Source organism: Camelus ferus, chromosome 20 (genome assembly GCF_009834535.1).
Source record: "Camelus ferus isolate YT-003-E chromosome 20, BCGSAC_Cfer_1.0, whole genome shotgun sequence".
Lineage (NCBI taxonomy): Eukaryota > Metazoa > Chordata > Mammalia > Artiodactyla > Camelidae > Camelus > Camelus ferus.
The window spans coordinates 40134545-40145403 of record NC_045715.1 but is presented as its reverse complement, the minus strand read 5'-3'; positions in this window follow the sequence as shown (position 1 = coordinate 40145403).

Below are 10859 nucleotides of genomic sequence, written 5' to 3'. Positions count from 1 at the left end.
TAGGAACAAAACTATCAAGGAAGCAGCAGCATGGTGATAAAAATGACCCAGATCCTAGCATTTATTGCGGGTCACACAGGAGAGGGCAGGTATGGAGAGGAATGACCAAGCCTTCCGGGGCAAAGAGTGGCAGACTGTCTGAAATGAGGGCTACAAATATGAATACACCTGGGGGCGTCTCTTGACCGGAGATGTTGAGGGTCAGCCCCCAGTACCGCATACTCCCTACAGTCCGTAATGTTCTGATTGCATTTTAAAGTTTTAGTGATTCACAACATTGAAATGGTTAACACTGCTGACTATAAACCCCGATTGCTATTTTTAAAAACAAATGACAATGTATTATTAAAGTAGTAACAGTGGTGGGCTGTGCATTAAGCTTCGATGATGTCAACATCTCAGATTCAGGGGGAGACAGAAACAAAGTTGAGACTGTCTTCAAACTTTCCTGGCCAGTGGCAAGATGCTACTCCTGTGTCCCACGTTGACCTAATATTTGGGACATTTTTTAAAAAGAGAAACATTTGAATTTATAACAATAATGCCTAGATAGCAGTGATCATACTCTGTCATTAATAAAACTACTTACTAGGCTATCTATTTGTTACCTAATATGATACGAGAAAAAAACAGATAAAAATAATCATTTATTTCTGAAAAGTACAGAATAGAAAATAGTTTTACTGTTTTTCCTAAATCAAAAAATTTGGAGTTTACTGTTACTACTTTAAGTTTGGGTTCAATTCTTAACATTACAGTTCTATTTCTGTAATTTGACCTCCTGTAATTTGTAAAACACATTGCAGTACGCATTTTCCTATTTCGCAGATTAACTACCAGGACCATTATTGTCTTTCAGACTTAAAAAAATTTATACTTCTCTAAAGAAGCTACTTTCAGCAAAGGTTCACTCTAGCTGCAAAAAGATGCAAATCCTTCTGCAGAATGCACTTACAACAATTTAGCTGGACACACATAAGCTGTGAAAACACTACCACAATAACTATCTGTGTGTTTAGCTATCTTTGAAATGCAAGACAAAAAGTAATCCAAAACAATAGCGACAAGATTTCACAATACACAGTCCTAGTGGACACATGTTGCAGCTCACTGCCCTCAGGGTTCCCAGACCTCAGCAGAGGGAAGGCACCAGGTGGAGCCCAGTGGTCTCAGCAGGCACAGGAGGCAGGGCTCAGAGTGGGGGAGCCCGACATGGCCAAAGCTCACAGTACAGGATGCGAGAGGAGAGAGTCGCCTAGAGAGCACCCTGGAGATGTGCAGGTACCCTCCTCACCCAGCTGAGGATGCAGCAGAAACTGATGGGCGCCTACATGAGAGGGCACTGCCCAAAGCCAAAGAAAGAACCGCAGGAAAGGACTGTGCTGCAGCACACCGGTTGGGAGAGCACAGAGGGCCTGGCATAGTGCCTGCTCCCATCAGCCAGATCGGAAGACCTCACAGTTCACCAGGCACTGAGTAGAGCACCCAGTGGCTGGGAACAACTAGCCCCAGACTAGTATCAGGTCTGAATCCACTTAACAAATCCAAAACCAAGATCCAAAGGGACCAAACTACTACAGAGTAACTTAATTATATGAAAGCTCAAGGAAGTTTATAGACATACAAAAATCTCCAGAAACATTCAGAGTAAAATTGACAATGTACAGCATCTAACTCAAAGTTACCAGGTGGGCAAAAAGGCAGGAAACTATCTGTGATTCAGAAATAAGAAAAATCAATAAATCTCAACAATCCAGAACTGACACAGGTGTTACAACCAGCAGGCAAATTAAAATACTTATTATATCTGTATTACATATGTTTGAAGAAGAGAACCAGACACATGGAAGATAGAATACCCAAACCAAATTTCTAGGGGAGGATGAGGGAGATGGGTGTAACTTAGTGGCGGAGCACATGCTTACAATGCACAAGGTCCCAGGTTCAATTCCCAGTACCTCCACTGAAAAACTAAATTTTTAAAATAATAACTTTTGACTAAACTTCAATAAAAACAAACAGTTAACAAGTAACGAGTTTTACCTCTTTAAAAAAAGACGCTAGAGAGGAAGCTACAATGTCTGAGACCAAAATAGTTTGGTAACATTAACAGCATATTAGAAAATGAAGAAAAGACTAGTTTATTTGAAGATATAGCAAAGAAACTATCCAAAATGAAATACAGGAAAAAAAAAGTTAAAACATGAACAAAGTGTCAGTTTTCTGTGGGATAGCTTCAGGAGACCTAATGAAACTAGACCTCCCAAAAGAGAGGAGACAGAAAGCTACAGGAAAAAAGTTTTTGAAGGAACAATGACTGAAAAATTTCCAAATCACATGAATATTATAAACCCAAGATCCAAGAAGCATAATGAACAAGTACACAAACCATGAAGATAAAAACCAGGAAAATCAAGAGAAAATTCGAAAAATAGTCTGAGATAAACACACGTTAGGTACAGAAGAGCAAAGATAAGAATGACAGCAAATTCTCAGCGAAAACAATGTCAACCCCAGCGGTGAGAGGGAAATTCACTGTGCTGAGCGTTTACATTAGGAAAAGGATCTCAAATCAGTATCTAAACTCTCACCTCAAAAAACTAGAAAAAGAATAGAAAATAAACATAAAGCAAGGAGAAAGATGAGCATATAAACCAATAAACTGAAAACAGATAAACAACAGAGAAAAATCAAGGAAACAAAAAGCAGCAAAACCTAGTGGGGGCTATTTAAAATATGGAAGGCTGACTCAAAATGCTGCACGTGAATACCCATAGCAGGTTTTATTTGTGATAGCCAAAAGCTAGAAGTAATCCAAATGTCCTTAAAAAGAGCAATTCTATTTCTACACACTAGCAAGGAGCAACTGGAATATTTCTAGGTAAGAGCAAAGGATAAAATAAATTTTTAAAATACCATTTTTAACAGGATAAGCAATATGAGATACTTAGGAATAAATAAAACAAAACATATAAAAGACCTGTACCCTGACACTGCAAAACGCTGCTGAGAAATAGTAAAGATTTCAACAAACGGGGAGAAACACTACATTCATGGGTTGGCAGGTTCAATGCTGTGAAGCTGTCCCAAACTGATCTATAGTCAATGCAATCAAAATCCCAAGTAGGCTACTTGATAAAAATTGGACAAGCTGATTCTAAAAGTTGTATGAAAAATGCTAAGGGCCTAGAATACCCAAACATACTGTAAAAAGAACAAAGCTAAAGAATTAGCAAAGCCTCAGTTCAGTCTTTTATAAAGCTACAGTAATCAAGACCCTATGGTATTGGCATCAAAACACAAAAATAAACCAATGAAAACAGAACTGACAATCCAGAAATAGATCCACACATACATGACAACTGATTATTGACAAAAGGACAAATTCTTTCACTAGAGAAGCAATAGTTTTTGTCAACAAGTGCAACTGAAACAACCGAATATCCCTACACCAAAAATAAACAAATAAAATTCAACCCACACCTCACACCATGTAGGAAATGGAACTCAAGTTCAAACATATGCATAAATGTCAAAAGGCATAGAACTTTCATAGGAAAACCCAGAAAAAGAATCCGTATGATCTTGAGTTAGGCAAAGGTTGTTTAGACGCCAACATCCAAAGTACGACCCATGAAAGATAAAAATGGACCAACTAGACTTCATCAAAATTGAAATTTTCTACCCTTTAAAATTCAACCTGAGAGAATGAAAAGACAAGCCACGCTGGGAGAAAATAGGTGCAAATCATCTATCTGATGAAAGACTTGCACCCACAATACATAAAGAATGTTCAAAATTCAGTAAAACAAAAAAAAAATTAGGTTTAATTACATGCAAAAGATATGAACAGACACTTCAACAGAAAACGTATCTGGATGGTAAATAAGCAAACGCTCAACTTCATGAGTCATTAGGGAAATGCAAAGTAAAACCACAATGAGATACCACTACACATCTGTAAGAATGGATAAAACTAAAGAATGGCCGTACCAAGTAGAGACAGAAATAGGGAGGAGCTTTAGAACAAGCCCATTGCAAAACAGTTTGTAGGTGTCTTAAGAAGATAAACATGCATCTACCATGTGACCCAATCATTCCTCCCTAGGTCCTTGCCCTAGAGGAGTGCAAGTGCATGTCCATCTAAGACCTGTGCACAAATGTTCACAGCAATTTTGTTTGTACAGCCCCAAAATTGGAACAACCCAAGAGTCCGTCAACTGGCAAATGGAGGAACAGACTGCAGTACACCCATAAATAAAATACTATTCAACAGTTGAAAAGAAGTAAATTTTGATGCAACGTGGATGAATCTCAAAATAATGAGAACAGATTTATGCCCACAGGCCTATTTGGTAAATATTAGTTGAGTGTTCCAAAATTATAATTTAATTTAATTTAGGAAAATACTTAATGTAGAAACACACTGTATTTAGAAAAAACATCATTTAAAAGGGAATATAAGGATGTTTAATTTTCCTATCTGAAATGGCACTGTTAATATTTTGATATATATCCTTGTACTTTTCTTTTTTATTTGTCCCTAATTGTGTTTTCCTATGGAGGTGGTATGGTATGTATTTTACAAGCCTTTTGTGCTAAGTATTTTATTATTAGTTTTTAAATAAAAAATTTTTATTGTAGTAAAATATACGTAAAACTTACCATATAACCATTTTTACGAGTGTAGTTCAGTGGTGTTTTAAGTATGTTTACATCATTGCGCTGGAGAGCAGGACGTGTGAGACACGGAATGTGCGGAAAGTCAGAGCCCCTTTTCTTAAGTGCTGGAAATCCTAGGCAGGGTTGATGCAGCCACATGAGTGGGGTCTCCCTTCAAAAGAAGTCATTGATTCACCAAGGATGTCCCTCCAAGGCACGGGACTCACGGTGATTCTCTTACTAACATGGAAACGGTTAACTAACATGACAGCCTTACTGAATGACTGCAAACTTTTTGTCTCAAAATTTTCTTAAACCAAGATGTATTAAGAAAGAGATTAGATGTCAGGTAGCCACAGAGCATTCATACATTTCAAAACATAATAAAAATATCAGATTATGTACAAATTAGGGAAAATAGTACAAAGGGTCCCATAACCCCATCAAGTAGTTCGACAATTATTAATGTATGGCCCACAGGGCTCACATATCCTAAGAAACTCCAGGCAGCATGCTGTCTCAGACTTTCAGTACATATCACTGACACATGGGCATTTTAAAAATATACCCACAGTACCGTTACTGGCAGCTAAAACAATTACTTTTGATGTCATCTAACTGCTAGCAATGATCAGATTTTCTGACCGGGCAACGACTTTTGCCATGAACTTTCACTTCCCACTTCTTACTAAAGCTAGTGAGGAAGAAATTTGTTTTGTTTTCTTTTCAAGCCAATCTGATAAGCAGTAAATTCAAATGTGTACCTCTCAAATTTTAAAATAAATACAATTACTTAATTACAAGGGAAAATGGGCTCCATGTTAGTATAGAAATGATCCAAGAAAGTCGTCTCTATCTTGTCGTAGCTTACGGTGAAAAAGAATATGAAAATGAATGTATGTAATTCATGTATGACTGAAGCATTGTGCTGGGCACCAGAAATTGACACATCATTGTAAACTGACTATACCTCAATTAAAAAAATAAAAAAAGAAAGCCATCTGCTTTGTCACTTGCAAACCATCTAACGTTAGACGGGAATGCTATCTAACACACCTACCTCTGTGCAGTCGTTCAGGAGGGACGCTGTGGTGTCGGCGGGGTTAATGTTGACTGTCTTTAATTCAATTAGGTTATTTAGGGAATTTCCATCTAGAAAAAAAGGGAGGATAAAGCAAATCAGACTAAGGAGTTTTTATTATAGGATAGAAGATACTGTTTGAGTAAACGAATTCAATTCCCTGACACAACCACCAGAGAAAGCATGGAGCTACTGCCAGCAGGATCTACTGTCATTTTTAATCTATGAATAAGAACACTGGGGAAAGTCTCCAAACGAATCCAATGCTTAAAAAAAAAAGCATTCTCAGTAAAATTCAGCTATATTTTAGCTAATAAGATAGTATCACTAAAGCTTAAGTCCAAGTAAGATTTTTAAAATACATCATTTGGCTTTAGAGTTAGACTCTGCCTTTAAGCTGGCAGAAGCAAGAGTATTCTATTCCATTACTTGCTCATTAGAAGGAAGTATCCCTCTAAGCCCCAGAAATGATGTGTTCATAGACTCCTGATCTAGGGCGGTCCCTTTATATCCACCAAAGAGTGGGTTATAGAAAACACAAGAGTCACGGTGGAGAAAAAGCCCCTTTCCCCAGGTCTACCCTGCGTGTCTGGATGATGTGCACTTACGACAGCCTTCCAAAGATCATCACATATTTGTCAGGATATATTAGAAAAACTTCTAACCAGAAGCCGAATCTGAACTTGTACATTTCACACCGGGGAGTGAATCAACATAAAACTAAACACCCTATTACACCCTCTGTCTCTTGGTCGATTAGATAAAACTCGTTACCTGTACTGTTTAAAATTTCTGACAATAAAAACTGGATGGCATATTGCTCTGTAACTTTAAACTAATTATGAACTAAAATACGAAATGAGAACTGACAGGTACCATCAGAGTAGAACTTAATTTTTCAAAGTTCATGTTGAAGCTCTAAAAGGTAAAGTGATCCCAATCAGAGTGTGTGTGGTAGGGCCGCAGGGCACGCACCTCTCCTTGTGAGCCGGAGGACGGCCAGCTGGGTGCGCTGCCGGCAACGAGACGAGAAGCCTGGTTCACGGACGACGATACGTTTAGGCTCTTCACCATCCGCGACCAGCTGTCCGGCAGCATCCCTGGCTGACTGTTGTGACGATGCTTCAGCTGTTTTCCAGAACTGCCGCAGGATACTGCAGACGGTCCTACTGAATGGTGGTCAAACCGTGTTAACAGGTGTGGGACAGAACCTTTACAACCAACAAATAAAGAATATTAACCTCACTGTGATACTCATTTTGCAATTGTATGTGTAACAATCACACCACTTTTTAAGCATCATGTCACTTTAGACTTACACGATGTCTTGTCAATTACAGCTCAGAAAAAGCTGGAAAAGTAATTAAAGCTCTAATAACCCCAAGAAAGGTAGATATAAAAAACACTTCTGCACGTGTAAAATTTGTATAAGATAAAAACAAAAGAATAGCTCAAAAGCAGCCTAGGGGAAACACAGAGACTGAAGAGCTAATGGAACAATAAGCACACGTCCAGCTGACTTGAGCAAAAACAATATAAACCGAATTATAATGGCACAGTAGGACTTTTCAAGTGCTGAAAAGAAGCCCCAGCAAAAACATTTTTCAGAAGTGACGACACGCAAAACCAGAATTCATGACCACAGAGACATGCCTGTTCATTAGGCAGGAGAAAAATGATGGCAGATGGGAAGTGGAAGATACAGAAAGGAACAGAGAAATGCTACAAAATTAAGGATGTGAAAAAAACTGAACAAATACTGATTACATAAAACAACAATCATCTGTATTGTTAAAGATGTGTCTGTGTAAAATTTTTAAACATAATAAATAAACGTGATAATCAGAATGAGGGTAAATGAAGTTAAGAGGATCCAACATCCTTACATTGCTTAGCAGGAGAGTACAAATAGTAAATACTAGATTTGATATGTTAAAAATGGGTATTTTACTATCTTGACTAACTACTAATACCAAAAATGTATGTGTGTGACTTCTAAGCCAGTAAGTGTGTGATGCTGAGGGAGCTGCTAAATAATGAAGAACTTACCAGTCCAAAGGAAGATGGAATAGAGAAAGGAGAACAGAAAACAGATCACTGAGAAGTTGATCAATTTAAATACAACTATTTCAGTAATTGCTTTAAGTGTAAATAACTAAAAGATCCAAATAAAAGACAAAAGATCATCACACTGGAATTAAAACAAAACAAATTATTTACAACCTCCCAGAAATATAACTAGAATACAAGATTACAGAAGGAGTGAGGGTGAAAGGGTAGAAAGAGATACAATAAGCAAACACTAACTTCCCCACACAACTGCAGGAGGCACTCTTCTAGGCATGCATACCACATGTGTAAAACCCCATCATACACTGAGTCTTAGATCATATTCAAGTTTCAAAAAATGTCAAAGGTCAATCAGGGTACATAATCTGAATGCAATGCAGAAATCATTAAAAGATAGGTAGAAAATGCCGACAAATCTGAAAATTTAAACATCAATGAATGCAAGAAAATAATTCCACTGGAATTTCTAACATACTTTCAAATGCACGATAATGAGATATTATCACACAACAGTATCGCAGGATATAGCTTAAGCTTTGCTTTTAGATAAATTTAAATATTTAAGTTCATATTAGAAAAGATAAAAGTGAGACATTGATGAGCTAGTAAGAATTCAAGGATGGAGGGGTGTGGGGGTCAATCTAGACCTAAATTCCATTAGAAAAAAAAAGGAATGATAATGATACAAGAGACAGCAATTCAGAGCCAAAAGTTGGTACTTAGAAAAGACTAATAAAATTGATAAACTCATGGCAGGCTGATCAAAAAATATAAAGTATAGGTGTTAAAACAAAGGTGTTAGCCTTGAAAAGGAGAGAGCTCTGCAGATCCCGCAGATCTCCTACATAAGATAAGAGAATATTACAAATTAGGACTAGAAAAGAATTTCCTCAAAATACTGAAGGCTATCAGATATGAAAACCCCACAGCTAACATTATACTCTGTGCTTAAAGACTGACAGCTTCCCCCCTAAGTTTAGGAACAAGAACAAGGATGCCCACCCTTGCCCCTTGTATCCACCCTAGTGCTGGAAGATCCAACTGAAGCAACAAGGCAGGAAAAAGAAACGTGAGGCATCCAAATGGAAAGGAAGAAGTAAAACTATCTCAGTTCACAGACAGATGATCTTCTATGTAGAAAGCCCTAAAGACTCCACCAAAAGAAAACCTGTCAGAGCTAATTAATTAATTCAGCAAAGTTGCTGGATAAAAATTCTATACACAAAATGTGCTGAAAATATGTAGTGTATGTATGCAGTGTATATTCCTACACACTAGCAACAAACCTTCCAAAAAGAAACTTTTTAAAAATAATTCGATTTAACAAAGCATGAAAAATAGAACCTTAGGAATAAATTTAACCAAGAAGGCACAGGACATACACTGAAATCACAAAACACGGCTGAAAGAAATTGGAAGACCTAAGTAAATGGAAAGCCATCCCTCGACAATTTTAGTGATATACAGATTCAATGCAATTCCTATCAAAATACTGTTTCTACAAAAGTAGAAAAATTCATCCCAAAATTTATATTCACTTCCAACAGACAACAGTCAGTCTTGAAAAATAATAATTTTGGAGGAGTCACACAGTCCCCTACAGAAGCCGTCATAACCACAGAGTGCGCTGAGGTGCTGGTGTGCAGACAGGCAACTGACCAACGGGGTGGAAAGGAAAGCCCAGGGAAAAGCTCTTCCACTTATGGTCAGCTGATTTTCAGAAAAGATGCCAAGACCATTCAATGGCGAAAGGACAATCTTTTCAATAGTGTTGGAAAAACTGGGTACACATGTGAAAGAATAAAATTACACATTATACCTTACATTATATACAGCATGTACAGAAACTAACTCAAAGTGGTTCAAGGACCTAAACTGAGGAGTTACAACTATAAACCTCTTAGAAAGAAACATAGGGTCTTATCTTTATGACTCTGGATTTAGTAATAGTTTCCTACAAGAAGTGTAAGTATGACACCAAATGCACAGACAACGAAAGAAACAAAACATAAATTAAACTTCATTAAACTTTAAAACGTTTATGCATCACAGAATCCTATCAAGAGAGCGAAAAGACAACCCACAGAATAGGATAAAATATTTGCAAATCACGTATCTGATAGAAGTTTACTGTCTATAATACATAAAGACCTCCTATACCTCAATATTAAAAGTTTTTAAATGGGCAAAGGACTTGAATGGACATGTCCTCAGAAAAGAGATGCAAGTGGCAGAAAGCACGGGAAAAGAGGCTTAATCTAACTGAGGGAGGGAGGAGAGAAAGCAGGAAAGAAGGGAGGGAGGGAAGGAAAGGAGAGGGAGATGGAGGGAGAGGGGTAGAGGGGAAAGAGAGGAAGGGAGGGAGAAAAGAAAAAGAAAAAAGAAAAGAGAAGAGAAAAGGGAAAGAAGAGAAAAGAAACAAATGTTGGTGAGGATGTGGAGAAACTGGAACCCTCATACACCGCTGAAAGAAATGTTAAACGGTGCAGCCGCTGTAAAAAACATGTTAGTAGTCCTCCCAAAAGTTAAAGAACTGCCTAATGACCCTGCAATTCCACTCCTAGTTTTGAAGACAGGGACTGAAACAGATTCGTACACCAATGTTGACAGCAATGTTATTCACAAGAGCTGAAAGGTACAAACAATCCAACTGTCCACAATAGATGACTGGATAAACAGAATGTGGTATATACATACAATAAAGTACTACTCAGCCACAAAAGGAAATGAAGTTCTGACACGCTGCAACATGGATGAACCCTGGAAACACAGTGCAAAGTCAGTCAGACACACAGAAAATCAAATTTTGAGTGGTTTCACTTATAAGACGTACCTAGGCTTGTCAAGTTCACAGAGACGGAAAGCAGATTGGAGGTTGCCAGGGGTTGGTAGAGGGAAGAATGGGGAATTATTCCTTAACGGAGGATACCTTCCTAATTTGGAGTGGTGAAAAGGGTTTAGAAGTAGTGGGGTTAGTGTGCAAATTCCCTTAATTATACACTTAAAACTGAACAAACTGGCAAATTTCATGTTGGATACATTCTGC